Consider the following 15,682-nt stretch of genomic DNA (forward strand, 5'->3'; position numbering starts at 1 on the left):
TCCCTGTGGATCTCAGAGCAACAGAAGCAAAACTGTAGTGAGAACAAACATTGGAGAATTCATCTAAGAATTTTTTGAGCTGAAACTATTCTGAAAAAAAGAGATTCCAGTCAACACAAATGGATTTTCCAGGGAGTGGAAAAAAAAAACACGTTTGTTTTTCTCCTCCTTTATTTTAGCATTGGTGTTTTGACTGTAAATTAAACTCATGCCACATGGGACAGGACTTGCTTTGATTCTGTCTAATGTGAGTCTTGCTGGGAACAAAAAATAAAGCTGGGTACTGAGAAGGTGTCCAGACCTCAGTGGATAAGGAATGAATAAGTCCTTCCAGTGCAAGTGGCATGTCTTAGTCATCTTTCTGCTGCTGGGATGACAAGCCCAGGCACTTGTACAAGGTAAATGATTGATAAAGGTTTGCCGAGTTGAATTATTACAGACAGGTGAGTCTTGGGATTTTCTGTGTGCTCTTAATCTTTCGAGATGATTGTCAAGGACAACCATGCATCTTTTGGGGGAATGCATATTCATCCTTATTTTTAACTGTATTCCCAAAGGTTTGCATGTGGTTATTTATTCAACATCGCATGAAATCCAAGGACATAGTTCATTTGTCTTTTGCTTTATTTAAATTAGACTTAAGGAAAGCTTACTCAGCTTACTCTATTACTGATAAATAACTAATATACTCAGAAGAGAGACTTAGGCTCTAGGGCAGGGAAGCACTAATTCAAACCAGGTAGTCTTCTAATATCTTAGTGGGCACCAAATACTGTAAGCACTTTACATTGGCAAGTTGTGGAGTAAGTTTTATATAAAGCTCTGTCTTGAAGTAATGAGCTGGCCAGATCACTGATGGATTTTTTCCTGTGACTTCTATAAGAATTAATTTTTCCCCATTAAAGTTATGGCTAACAAATAACACTGCTTCCTATAAAACTGGAAACAGCCCTCGTGACAGTCATGCCTGAGTAAGTACGTAGCAATATGAAGTGGATGATGCAGACTGGAAGCTAATGGTTGCTTCTCCACTCAAGATTTATTTCCATTATGTTTAGGTGAGAAAATAGATGAGAAGATTTCTAAGACAAATCTGGTTTCTTAGAAACACAAGTAATTGCTCCCATTGGCGTGTTCCAGAAGTACAGCATTGGATGCTTGATAGATTGTGAGCTGACATTACATTTCCAGGATGGAGTGCTGGTCTTTCTGTGAGCCTCAGAGGGAAAGGAGGCTTAGACACTGGCACTAAATAAGGCTGCAAAACTGCTGAAACTCTGGCTTTTGCGTGTAAACTTGAAGTCCTTTAATAACATGAAGGGGTCTGTGTACATTAAAATTCCACAGTAGACATTTGTTGGATGTTAGACACCCAGGCGAGGAACGATGAAGGGATGAAAAGACAAGTTCATGTATTTCTTTGGTTCGAGGCCTAGAAGATGCTGCAATTTACACTGAAGATCATTCTTAGTGGCTCTATCCCCTGCTTTGATGTTCTGTGTACAAATGCATGTACAGTTTTCAAAAATGAGACCCAAGTTGGCAGCTCTATTTAGTTGGGTTTCTTTTTTCCAAGGCTCCTTCCACTTGGAGGAAAAGGGGCACAGTTGAGAGAAGCTTGCTGTGGAGGCACAGGTGGGAAGGATAGGGTTCCTGTGGAAAGGAGTGCTGGAGGGAAGAAAGATCCTGAGATGACGAGGGCAAGGAGGAAGGGAGGGCGGGCTGCAGAGATGGGCAAGAGTGATCAGGTGTGTGGTCAGGGCCAAGGTGTGAGGCCGGCCACTGGGGTTTCACTCCTCCCAGTGACTCTTGATCTTGGACGTGGCAAGAAAGGGGCATTCTTTTACTTTTCTTTAGTATTTATTTATGTATTTGGCTGTGCTGGCACTTGGGATCTTCAGTCTTAATTGCAGCATTTGATATCTACAGTTGTGGCATGGGGACTCTTAGTTCAGCATGTGGGATCTGGTTCCCTGACTGGGGGTTGGACCTGGGTCCCTGCACTGGGAGTTCGAAGTCTTATCCGCTGTACCACCAGAGAAGTTCCAAGAGGAGGACATTCTTTCTTAAACTTTCCCTCTAGACATTTTGGGTGAATACAGATCTCCATCATATTTATCTCTGTACCTGGAATCTGTCCTTCGAATCTACCTGTGGAGAAGGCATGTTGCTTGGACAAATTGAATGTCCAAGGTCAACCTAGGTATTTCTGGCAGGGCAACAGATGTATTTCATTTGTTTTTGAGTAGATGAGAGAAGAAGGGGAAAAAATCTAATTTAATGCAGATGCATATGTAAAAGTTTGTACTTGAAGCAGGAAGAGATTCCCAAGAACAGCAAAGCCCAGTTAGACCTCTGTGCTTTTTTTTTTTTTCATTTTCTGGCTGCCTCCTTAGTGCAGTAAGCAGGGTGTCAGTCTCATAGCCTTTTTGATTTTCTAACAATCCCGAAGGTTCTTTTAAAGAGGAGAAGGTCATTACTTAACTAATGCAGGATGATCAGAGAAAGTGATTCTAATAATGGTAATAGCTAACATCTAATCAGTGCTAATATGGGTCAGCACTAAGATATTACAATATCTTAATATCTAAGATATTAAGTCTTGACTCCTCTGCACAAACCTATAAAGCGGGAAGTTACAAATAGAGACCAAAAGGGAAGGAAGCTGGAAGTTCTGTTTTCTGCTTCTTTTTCTTCAAAAAATGTTAATGACATTTTCCTTATTAATTTTTATTATTATTGTTCATCATGCCGAGCTGCTTGTGGGATCTCAATTCTCTAACCAGGGGCTGCGCCCAGGCCTCAGCAGTGACAGCAGCAAGTCCCTCCTGGACCCCTAGGGGCTCCTCTGGCTTCTGCTGCTGCTGCTGCTTTTTTTTTAACTTGGAAATTTGGGAGACTCCTTTCCAAAAATCTGAAAATTCACAGTTCTCTTAGGAGAGGTCCTGGCACTCCTCTCCATGAACTTCACAAAACATAGCACTTCCGACATTAATCGAAGAGGTGAACCTGCCGAGGTGTCACTGATGCGCCAGAAGGGTTCCCAGCAGCCCCTGAATTGCCGTCGGCATCGCTCTGGGCTCACAGGCATCCTGAAGGCAATGGCTCCGCCCTCCTGCCCCTGCTCTGCTCTCCTAACTCCACTGAACTGAAACGAAACTAATTTCTGATGCTAATTTCTCACCCAGCCCCGGCACGCTTCTCATTCCCTTGACTTCCTCATCTGTCCCAGGCTCAGGGGTCCTCCTGGGCTAGTTATCCACCAGAAACCTTAGAGCCTTGTTTGGAGTCTTTCTGCTGCCCGCCACCAACCAGTCGCCAAGTCCTGCTGCTGCTTTCTCGCGTCTCACGCTCCTTCTCATTCCTGTCTGCAGTCTGCTTCTTCATCTGGACCCCAGGCGCCAGCTCCTGCCCCATTTCTCACTCTCGACTCTTCCGTGTTCACCTCTTGAACTGGGCCTCAGCAAACACTGCAGCTTCCCTCGAGAGCCCTAAGAGAGCAGGGGAGTTGCCGGGCCCTTTGGCACCGGCAGGATCCTGTAGGGTCTTCCCAGGACAGGCCTTCCTCACGTCCTCTGCTCCAGCTCCTCTCTGAAGTACCTGCTGCTGCTGCTAAGTCGCTTCAGTCGTGTCCGACTCTGTGCGACTCCATAGACGGCAGCCCACCAGGCTCCCCCGTCCCTGGGATTCTCCAGGCAAGAACACTGGAGTGGGTTGCCATTTCCTTCTCAAATGAATGAAAGTGAAAAGTGAAAGTGAAGTCGCTCAGTCCCGTATGACTCTTAGAGACCCCGAAGTACCTAGATAAGAGTATTTGATGCGCATTTCCTGAGTTATTTCACAGATGTGAAAAACCCCCACCAAATGGAGGACATTGACTACTTGAGGACCCTGAGCACAAGGGTGGATGATGTTAACCCCATGACAACACCCTGCAGCCTTGCCATCAGCCAATCAGAGAACTGTGCACCAGCTGATCACGTGCCCTGTGACCTCCCCGCCCCAGGTGCTGTATGCGTGTTAGTGGTGCCTGGCTCTTTGCGACCCCATGGACTGTAGCCCACCAGGCTCCTCTGTCCATGGGATTATCCCAGCAAGAAAACTGAAGTGGGTTGCCATGCCCTCCTCCAGGGGATCTTCCCATCCCAGGGATTGAACCCTGGGGATCTTGCATTGGCAGGCAGATTCTTTATCACTGAGCTACCTGGGAAGCCCTCCCTGCCCCAACCTGCCCTTTAAAAATGCTTTGCTGAAGCCCTTCCAGGAGCTCGAAGCTCTGCGGCGCATGAGCTGCCTCACGGCCTTTCATGGTCTTGCGATAAACCTTCTCTGCTCCACACTCGGATGCTTCAGTTTGTTTGGCCTCATTGTGCATCGGGCACAGTGACTCATGTTAACACCTTGCTCAGGGAGCCACCTGTCTCCAGAGACCAGGGGCAGGATAGAGGCAGCAGTGTGCCCAGCATCAGAGAACAGGAAGGCTCAGGGGAGGGACGAAAGCGAAGGATGGGAGAGCACAGCTGGCCCTGGTCCCAGGCCCTTTCCTCCTAAGTCTATGCTTTCAGTTCAGTGCAGTTCAGTTGCTCAGTCATGTCTGACTCTTTGCGACCCCATGGACCACAGCACACCAGGCCTCCCTGTCCATCACCAACTCTCAGAGCTTACTCAAACTCGTGTCCATTGAGTCAGTGATGCCATCTAACCATCTCATCCTCTGTCGCCCCCTTCTCCTCCTGCCTTCAATCTTTCCCAGCATCAGGGTCTTTTCAAATGAGTCAGCTCTTCGAGTCAAGTGGCCAAAGTATTGGAGCTTCAGCTTCAGCATTAGTCCTTCCAATGGAGATTCAAGACTGATCTCCTTTAGAATGGACTGGTTGGATCTCCTTGCAGTCCAAGGGGCTGTCAAGAGTCTTTTCCGACACCACAGTTCAAAGTGTCAATTCCTCGGCACTCAGCTTTCTTTCTGTGCTTTTGGACTTGGCCTAAGCCATGGACTATGACCCTCATTCATCCTTTGCTTCCATGGTAACCTGATTCTCCCCTCCTTTACCTGCTTCTCCTGTCCTGAGCTTTGGGAAATAGCAAAATTCTGCCAACCAAAACATCCCTCTATACCAGTACAGAAGAGAGAGAACATAATTTATTCCCGAGTGTGCATCTCAGATCACACGCAGGCAGGCAATCTGTGAGAGCTGGCTGGGTCTGCACGGAATTTCACGCACGTTGATGCAGTAGAGTAGAAGAAAGGACAAGCAATGCTTCTCTAACCTCCTCCAGAGACACGTGAATGGGCCTTGTGTTAGTCTCTGGTCCTCCTCAGGAGAGACTGCTGAGCTCGATTCAGAGGGACGTGTTTGCAGGTTCAAGGGTCAGAGGGCCCACGACCTTGCACTGTAAAATCAGAAGGTCAGGCCTATTACTGGAGCTGTTATCTTTCCAAGGAAATATCCTGAAAGGGAGGCTGGGGAGGCAGCTGCCTACTTCCGTTTCATTAAAGAGGGCGCTTCGTCACCTTACCCTCGTCGCACTGAATCCTCGGGCTTTCAGTGTACCCACAGACTGGGAGCTCCCCGCCTCCTGTCTGCACTCTGTAACAGCCCGAGGGAGGGAGAGTGCTTCAAGCTCGGATGAGGGGCCCCATCCTCCTCCCGGGGCCAGCTAGCTCAGCCATCCCCACCCTTTTCGCACCAGGACTGGCTTTCCGGAAAGCCATTTTTCCACAGACAGGGGAGGCTGGGGAGGGTGGGGGTTGGTTTCAGGATGATTCAAGCACATTATGTTGAATTTGCTCTCTATTTCTATTATTATGACATTGGTCCCACCTCAGACCATCAGGCATTAGATCCTGGAGTTTGGGGACACCCGATCTAGATGTCACAGGGCTCTCCTATGGCTGGCTCTGTGTTAGGATCACCCAGGGAGTTAAAAAAGATTGTCATGCCAGGGCTCTTCCCCAACATATTCAAATTAGTTTTGGTTTGTTGGGTGGGTTGTCAACAGATTATAAAAGTTCCCCGCATACATGTGTGTGTGCTAAGTCAGGTCTCACTCTCTGCGACCCTGTGGACTGGAGCCCGCCAGGCTCCTCTGTCCATGGAATTCTCCAGGCAAGAATACAGGAGTGGGGTGCCATTTCCTCCAGGAGAATCTTCCTCGAGGGAGGAAAGGAACAGGCCAAGCTGGCTCCATCTTGAAAAAGAAGAAAACTCCATCTCGCACTTTCAGTGAGCTTTGGACTACGTGCCTGGTAGCCATGTAACCTGGTAACATTCCTACAGCCGAACTGGCCTCCCAGACTGATAAGCACCAGATCCCATACCAAGATCTCCCGTTGCCAAAAAGAATGCAATAACCCCCCTATGTAGTCAGTCACCTCTGTAATCTTTATGGCCCCCATTGGTGTAGGCTACAATGTATAACCAGCTGACCCTTCCGATTATGAATCATGGCTGTAACCTGACTGTATTGCCCTTTAACACTTTCCAGTCTAGGTTTAAGGAATCTGGGGATGTGGGCTTGAGCAGTACAGTTAAGGTATATAAGATTTTCACAAAAGTCGGTCGGGGGTCCTGGCTAAAGAGGAGACTCTGCCTCGGACCCGCTGGTGCAATAAACTGCCCTCCACCACCCACGCTGTCCTTCTGAGTGAGTTTGATTCCTGGAGCGTTTGGCTGTAACACCCAACACAGGGGTCAAGCCCAAGTCCCCTGCACTGGCAGACGGGTTCTTCTTTGCCACTGAGCCACCAGGGAGGCTCCTAGGGTATCCTGATGTCCAGCCAGGTTGAGACCTGGATTCCACTAGAAAAAAAGGCTTGGTGCCAGATGTTGAGAAAGCCCCCCTGGTCTCCCTGTTGAATGAATGCCTTTCCTGTCTTAAATCAAAATTCTTCCTCTAGCTAAGTCCACCAGAAATTGAAATTCAGACCTGTGGCTGATTCCAGGCTTCCCTGCAGACCGCAGTCTCTGGTGGCCTCTGGTCAATTCCTAAAGCCTCTTCAGGGCAGGAGTCAGGCAGTAACTGTCATGAACTGCAGGCTTTTGATGTGCTGAAGCCATCTGGGGGATTTTCTCCATAAAGACAGTGAAAAAACTGAGCCTGGAGAAACATCACGCCTTAGAAATTAATTTTTATTTTCTTTAGGTCTATCAGTTCAGTTCAGTTCAGCTCGGTCGTGTCTGACTCTTCACGACCCCGTGAATTGCAGCACGCCAGGCCTCTCTGTGCATCACCAACTCCCGGAGTTCACCCAAACTCATGTCCATTGAGTCGGTGATGCCACCTAGCCATCTCATCCTCTGTTGTCCCTTTTTCCTCCTGCTCCCAATCCCTCCCAGCATCAGAGTCTTTTCCAATGAATCAACTCTTCGCATGAGGTGGCCAAAGTATTGGAGTTTCAGCTTTAGCATCAGTCCTTCCAAAGAACACCCAGGACTGATCTCTTTTAGAATGGACTGGTTGGATCTCCTTGAAGTCCAAGGGACTCTCAAGAGTCTTCTCCAACACCACGGAGAGGGCAATTTCTTTTTCCCTTCTACCTCTGGGATACATTTCTAGGCCCATGGTGAAGCTGCCCCTGCCTGGAGTGCCGCACCAACAGATGGAAACGTAGGTAGCTTTCGTGTGCTTGTAAGTGTTCCGCTGGACCAGATGCCCAGTATGTTCAGTTAACCAATCCCCAGACCACTTCCCTGATGGCTCAGATAGCAAAGAATCTGCCTGCAATGCCAGATTCGATCCCAGTTATAAATTATCCTTTTGTGAAAGAAATTCACATTTGTCTGGGCTTTCCTGGTGACTCAGTAGTAAATAATCCACCTGCCAACGCAGGACACTGGGGTTCATTCCCTTAGTTGAGAATATCCCCTGGAGAAGGAAATGGCAACCCACTCCAGGAGTCTTGCCCGGAGAGCCCAATGGACAGAGGAGCCTGTTGGGCACAGTCCATGGGTTGCAAAAATGTCAGACAGGACTTAACAACTAAACAACAACAACATTTACATTTATTAGGGAATCTGCATTTGTAAGGGTGTCTTTCTACATCAAAAAGAGAAAGATGACTTAATCCCTAGCAGCTCATCAAAGGAGAAAGCAAAGACTTTGATCTGCATAATAGCCATGACCTTGTTGCTTGTTACCAGGCTCTTCCTGGTCACCTCCCATTAACAAGCCTTTCTCCACCTCCCGACATCTTTCTCTGTCATCTGCTAAGGATGCTATTTAAGTTTCTGGCCTGGGCCATTTCAGGGCCACACTCGCTTTTCCTGGTATTCAGGCATGTTTGTTTGTCTTCTGTTAATCTTTTCTTGTTTATTGCCATCTCAGCCAAGAACCTAAAAGGATAGAGGGAAAATTGTTTTTTCTCCCTTGCAGTACTTTCTGCCACTTCATTTTTTTTTTTCTTTTAACTTTTGTAACTGAAGTACATACTTCAGTCCTCTAGTCTTTAAAACATTTTTTCTTCCCTCGGGAGTATAGCACCCCAAATAGCTCTCTTTGACATATGGACTATTTTGAGTTAAAGGCTGTTAAGAACCAGTGGATGCAAGGAAAGCTCTAAAAACAGGCATACGTTAGTTATCTGTTTACAAAGGAAATGTACATTTATAAAGAAAATTTCCATTTGTAAAAGTATCTCCCCAGCCTGCACCAGGAGAGAAGGACTTTCAACATCTCTCCAATGGAGAAGGTACCTACGTAGGCCTGTGTAATACGTCCTATTAAATAATGACCTTTCATTTACTCTACTTTTCCTTGTCATCTTTCCATAACAGGCCCACACCACCCAGAAGTCCCAAATCCCTTTTCCTTTGTTTTGCCTAGAATAGTGTATATACTTTAATCATCTGGCTGTCCTCTTTCTTTGTGAAATCTCATGGAAACGTATGCTTGTAACCAAGCAGGATTCCAAGGGGTTTAGGGAGATGGGGACAGGCCTTCCCCCACATCCTCTGCTCTAGCTCCTCTCTGAAGTACCTGGATAATAGTATTTGATGCACATTTCCTGAGTTGTTTTGTAGATGTGAAAGCCCCCCTCCCTCCCATCAAACAGAAGATGTTTACTTCTTGCTTTTGAACTGTGGTGTTGGAGAAGATTCTTGAGAGTCCCTTGGACTGCAAGGAGATCCAACCAGTCCATCCTAAAGGAAATCAACCCTGACTATTCATTGGAAGGGCAGATGCTGAAGCTGAAGCTCCAATACTTTGGCCACCTAATGCGAAGAATTGACTCACTGGAAAAGACCCTGATGCTGGGGAAGATTGAGGGCAGGAGAAGGGGGTGACAGAGGATGAGATGGTTGGAGGGCATCACTGACTCAGTGGACATGGGTTTGAGCAGACTCCAGGAGACAGTGGAGGACAGGGGAGCAGACTCCAGGAGACAGTGAAGGACAGGGGAGCCTGGTGTGCTGCAATCTGTGAGGTCTCTAAGGGGTGGACACCACTTAGGGGCTGAACAACAGCTACTTGATGAGCCCGAACACATAGTCCCAGGACTCCTGGAACCTAAGGACTGATAAAGTTAACCCCTGTGACGCCACCCAGCTACCTCATCATTAGCTAATCAGAGAGCTGTGCACGATCTGATCACAGTCAGAAGTGTGCTGTGACTCTCCTGCCCACACCTGGCTTTTAAAAACGCTTTGCCAGAATCCTTCGGGGGAGCTGGAGGCTCTTCAGGGCTTGATCTCACCCGTCTCCTTGCCTGACCTTGCAGTAAACCTTTCTCTGCTCTAAATTCCAGTGTTTCAGTTTGCTTGGCCTCACTGTGTGTTGGGTACACGAACTTGCATTCACATACACATCATTAAATGTGTGTGTGTGTGTGTGTGTGTATTTTCCCCTCTTGTTAATCAGTCTTTTATTTTACTATTATTATTTTTATTTGGCTGCACTGCATGGCTTGTGGGATCTTAGTTCCCAGAGTAGGGATTGAACCCACGCCCTCAGCAGTGAAAGTATAAAGTCCTAACCACTGAACCACCAGGGAATTTCCAATTCGTCTTTTATCAATTTGGCGCCAACCAGAGAACCTAAGATGGGTAGAGAGAAAAAAAAAATTTTTTTTTTCCCTTCCCTACAAAACCTCCAGAAGCGGCTTGGTTCTTCCATCTCTCCCCTTCCATCACGCACAGCAGCCAGCCAGCCAGTGAACCGGGGGTGGAAACAGCTGTGATTCTCCAGTGAAAAACTCGCTCAGCGTGAGAGGGGCATGTGACAAGGCAGGGCGCGGCACCCCCGGGAGGCCTGTGGCTCTCGCATCCAGACTTCCTGGGAAATCAAGGAGAAATAACAGGCAGTTCACATTTGCAGCCAGCCAGCCTGGGTGGCATGCTTTGAAGGGAAGCGCTCAGAAACCCATCCTAGATCCAGGCCGCTCTGACTCACTGGAGATCTGGGGGCCTGTCTGCCCTCTGGGGCAGCCTCGGGAAGCTGAAGGAATCAAGTCAAGACCCTTGCAGAGCTGCTGTGAAGAATCACAACTCCTGTAATACACACTCCAACGCTGATTAAAAAATATGATTATATAACATTAAAAATGTCACAATTACCTCCCTTGGATAATGGCTTCAACTGGGGTGTGGCTTCAATATCAACCCGTGACACAGTCAACAGGAAGGCTTTTGTCCCTGTTTTTGAAATAAAAATGAGTATAATCTAAATGTACCACTACCTGTTTCTCAGTCCAATGGATTTTTTTCCTTAGACATAAACTGGATGTGCTCCTAATAAGAACTACTCATTTACGTATGTTTTTTGCTAAAGCAAATCAATGCAATATTGTCCTTGCTTTTTTTTTGGCCAGAATGTGCAGGTTTAGACTTCTCACCCCAGGGGAAGGGAGTGTGTGCACAGGGACGTTGGGCAAACGTGTCTTGCACATTTCGATGGGTGTGCTTCTGAACACGGGGAAGTTTCCTGTATTTTTTCTTGTGATGAATTGGGAAGGTCATGCTTCTGAGCCTGGGTAAAACCTCCACTTGCCAAGTGAAAAAACAAAACAGGCAAACAGATAAACACAATTTTTAAAAAAGTTAAAAATGAAACAATGGGAAGGCCAGAAGCCATCTAATTTCAGTAATATTTTCAATGAATTAATGGCTCGCGTATGTGGCAGCAGACACTTGGAAAAGATTGAGCTGACAGATGGGCACAAATAAAGCCATGGGAAAAGTGGGAAGGATGGTAAATCCTATCTGCAGGCCATTTTTATCCCCCTTGTTAATTAACCATCCTGCTCTTCAGCAAGAGCTATGCTTATTCTCCTTTTCACTCTGGAGTTCTGTCACTTCGTAGTGTTTTCTTTCAAACGTTCTCGTATTTCCCTCCTCTGTGTGTGTGTGTGTGTTTCTGTGCCAAATCAGCTTCGATTTCCAACCCTGTGTTCTTCCCCACTTTCCTACAGTGAGGTTTTTGCAGGGGAGAAACCAAGGACGTTTCCTCTACCTCTTGTCAGCTTCCTAACAATTTTCTTGCTCTTAATGTCCAGCAACTTTCCAGCCCCAGGGAATACAAATTCCTCTCCTTTTCTAGAGACTCACTGCCCATCACTAAAAATGCAACATGGCATTATTGATCTCACCGTCTCCCTTTTTTTCCCTCTTAGAAGAATTTAACAAATGGATTGGTTCTGCCCTGTGTCTTGTAAGGGTTTATATTTTCTGATGTCTGGTTTGGCAGCCGGGCAGGGTCATTTAGTTGAAAGAACATGGGCTTTAGAAGCAGCCAGCCCTTGGTTTATCTTCTGTGTTTTTTTTTCTTTCCTATTAACTGGATGACCTTGGGTAAGTTCTTTAGTCCCTCTGAGCCAGTGTCTTCATTCCGATAATGATTCCTACCATCTGAGTTTGCTGATGGGTCTCAGGGAGACGTGACACATATATCATCCAGCACCTTCTACTTCTCTGAGAGCAGAATGCTGGAGAGATATGGCAGTCAAGGGGACTTTAGGTCAATCATAACTTTCTCTTTTGCAGACGTAATGCCTTCTTCTTTTCCTGCCACAAAGAAAACACAGTGGCTGAATCAAATGAGACCTTTCTGCTTTTTGAAAGGTTTTAATTCAGCCCAACTCCTTAAACAGAATCCTCTTTGGACTTCCCTGGTGGTCCAGTGGTAAAGAATCCACCTGCCAATGCAGGGAACACAGGTTTGATCCCTGGTCTGGGAAGGTTTCACATGCCACACAGTGGCTAAGCCTGTACGCCGCAACTACTGAGCCAGGCGTCCCAACTGCCAAGCCTGTGCGCTGCAACTGGAGCATAGCCCCCGCTCTGCAGCTAGAGAAAGCGCATGCGCAGCAATAAAGACCCAGCTCTGCAGCTGGAGAAAGCCCATGCGCAGCAACAAAGACCCAGCACAGCCAACAAACACACACAAAGAGAATCTTCTTTGGCCGGAGGAGACTGGGTTTGTGGTCACATGGTTCAGCAGACATCTGATATTCCTCCTCTAGGGGCTTCCTGGTGGTGCAGTGATAAAGAACCCACCTGCCAATGCAGGAGATGCAAGAGACGTGGAGTTTGATCTTCTGGAGGAGGAAATGGCAACCCGCTGCAACATTCCTACCTGGAGAATCCCGAGGACAGAGGAACCCGGTAAGCTACAGTCCATGGGGTCGCTGAGTCCAACACCACTGAGCACACACATGCCTCCCCCTGCATCCTCGTTCTCCTCTTTCATTCTCAGTGCTCAGGAGTCATGGAGGAGGCAAGACGGAGAACAGAAGATGATGCTGGAGTTCTCCTTCCTGTGCAGCAGCTCAGGTGTAGTGGAAGGTCAAAGAGTTATGGTGAAACTCATTGAGAAGTTGTCTAATCTGAATAACTCAGGTTTCTGCCAACCATCACCTCCCCAGAGAAACCTTACCTGACCATAGGATTAAAAGTAATTTCCTCAGTCACCCTTTAGTCATCGTTCTGCTTTACCATCATCAAAACACTCACCACTATCTGAAATTACTTGCTAATTCATACGTTTACCCATCTATGTTTCTTATTTCCTCCACTGAAATGTGAGCTCTGTGACAGCTGGAACCCTACTTATCTTACTTTCCATTGTAGCCTGATTGCTTGGAGCAGTGTGTGACAAAACGAGCCCCCCAATAAATGTTTGTTCCATAAACAGTCGGGCTGCAGAGCTTGATGGAATGTTGGAAATCATCCTGGCAACGATCAGTGAGCATGTGCAGCAAAAGATCTGGCTTAGTCTGGGCTTTGTTGTGTAGTTGCTAAGTCATGTCTGACTCTTTTGTGACTCCGTGGACTGTAGCCCACCAGGATCCTCTGTCTATGGGATTTGCCAGGCAAGAGCACTGGAGTGGGTTACCATTTCCTTCTCCGGGAGATCTTCCTGACCCAGCAATCAAAGCTGTGTCTCCTGCATTGGCAGGCAGATTCTTTACCCCAGGGCCTCCTGGCAGCCCAGGCTGGGCTTAGCTGACCTTACTGGTTTGTTTACAGGTCTGCAGGTGGAGTGGGTGTGGCAGGACACTTTTTGTTAGATGCTAATTGCACCCTTGGAGAAGGAAATGGCAACCCACTCCAGTGTTCTTGCTTGGAGAATCCCAGGGACGGGGGAGCCTGGTGGGCTGCCGTCTATGGGGTCGCACAGAGTCGGACACGACTGAAGCGACTTAGCAGGCAAACTGCACCCTAGCTTAGCAGTAATATACCCAACTGTGACATGACTCTTTACCTACCTGGCAGCAGGTAAAAGATGTTTTCTTTATCTCACGGAGCAGTGACTGACACACATCATTCCTTCCTATTAAAACACGCTCTGAGCTTGTCTTCTGGAACACTAGTCTCTCTTTACCTACCTCAGTAACCTCTGCTGGCTTTCTTCATCTCTCCAAAATCTTGACTCTCTGCTCATCTTTATCAACATTCATTTCCAGGTTATTTATCTAGTCATATAACACCAAACACTTTCCTATTCCAAACACTCTCAATTTTATATATTCAGCCCAGACCTTTGAATTCTGACATGTATTGGGTTGGCCAAAAAGTTTCAGTTATGTTTTCACCTTTCTTGAAATAATAAAACATAATAAGCCAAAAAATGTTGCTCTTTTCCTACCATCTTCAATATAAAAATGTCTACACAAAAATTCAACAATTTTGATAAGCTTTTTTTAAGTGCACACTAAGACAGCTGTCGTAATAACATCCAGCGAACTTGTTTTGAATGAAATTAAAGATAGCTGAGTGCTGTCAGAGCCATCTTATGGAAAACACTGAAAACTTTTTGGCCAACACAATATTTTGTTAAAATGTATTATTTATGACCGCAATGGGTCTTTGTCGCTACACGCGGCGTTCTCCAGTTCCGGCCGTGGGCGCTGCTCCCTAGCTGTGGTGCCCGGGCGTCTCGCAGGGGAGGCGTCTCGCTGGGGAGGCGTCTCGCTGGGGAGGCGTCTCGCTGGGGAGGCGTCTCGCGCTGCAGCCCCTGGGCTCTCGTGCATGCGGGCTGTGGCAGCAGTGGTGTGCAGGCTTAGTTGCCTCACAGCATGTGGGATCCTCCCGGACCAGGGATCGAACCCAGGTCCCCTGCACTGCTAGGCAGATTCTTAATCGCTGGACCACCAGGAAAAATCCCCCAACATTTCCAGACATCCTGGAATGTGAAGTCAAGTGGGCCTTTGGAAGAATCACTATGAACAAAGCTAGTGGAGCTGACGGAATTCCAGTTGAACTATTTCAAATCCTAAAAGATGATGCCGTGAAAGTGCTGCACTCAATATGCCAGCAAATTTGGAAATCTCAGCAGTGGCCACAGGACTGGAAAAGGTCAGTTTTCATTCTAATCCCAAAGAAAGGCAATGCCAAAGAATGCTCAAACTACCACACAATTGCACTCATCTCACTAGCTAGCAAAGTAAGGCTCAAAATTCTCCAAGGCAGGCTTCAACAGTATGTGAACTGTGAATTTCCAGATGTTCAAGCTGGATTTAGAAAAGGCAGAAGAACCAGAGTTCAAATTGCCAACATCCATTGGATCATTGAAAAAGCAAGAGAGTTCCAGAAAAACATCTACTTCTGCTTCATTGACAACGCCAAAGCCTTTGACTCTGTGGATCACAAGAAACTGGAAAATTCTGAAAAAGATGGGAATACCAGACCACCTGACCTACCTTCTGAGAAATCTGTATGCAGGTCTAGAAGCAACAGTTAGAACCAGACATGGAACAACAGACTGGTTCCAAATTGGAAAAGGAGTACATCAAGGCTGTATACTGTCATCCTGCTTGTTTAACTTATATGCAGAGTACATCAAGCGAAATGCTGGGCTGGATGAAGCACAAGCTGGAATCAAGATTGCTTGGAGAAATATCAATAACCTCAGATATGCAGATGGCATCACCCTTATGGCAGAAAGTGAAGAGGAACTAAAGAGCCTCTTGATGACAGTGAGAGAGGAGAATGAAAAAGCTGGCTTAAAACTCATCATTCAGAAAACCTAAAATCATAGCATCTGCTCCCATCATTTCATGGCAAATAGATGGGAAACAATGGAAAGAGTGAGAAACTTTATTTTCTTGGGCTCCAAAATCACTGTAGATGGTGACTGCAGCCATGAAATTAAAAGATGGTTGCTCCTTGGAAAAAAAGTTATGACCAACCTAGACAGCTTATTAAAAAGCAGAGACATTACTTTGCTAACAAAGGTCCTTCCAGTC

At 46.7% G+C, this 15,682-nt stretch overlaps 1 long non-coding RNA gene across 1 annotated transcript in view; it reads left to right on the top strand.

Annotated features, from left to right (window-relative positions):
• The first annotated feature begins 301 nt into the window (after positions 1–301).
• Positions 302–15,682, top strand: part of LOC123331269 — a 45,536-nt gene continuing 30,155 nt past the window's right edge. Inside the window, exon 1 of the long non-coding RNA XR_006547826.2 lies at positions 302–398. This is a non-coding gene — a long non-coding RNA (uncharacterized LOC123331269). The remainder of the gene's footprint in view (positions 399–15,682) is intronic.

This window comes from Bubalus bubalis, chromosome 22, assembly GCF_019923935.1.
Source record: "Bubalus bubalis isolate 160015118507 breed Murrah chromosome 22, NDDB_SH_1, whole genome shotgun sequence".
Lineage (NCBI taxonomy): Eukaryota > Metazoa > Chordata > Mammalia > Artiodactyla > Bovidae > Bubalus > Bubalus bubalis.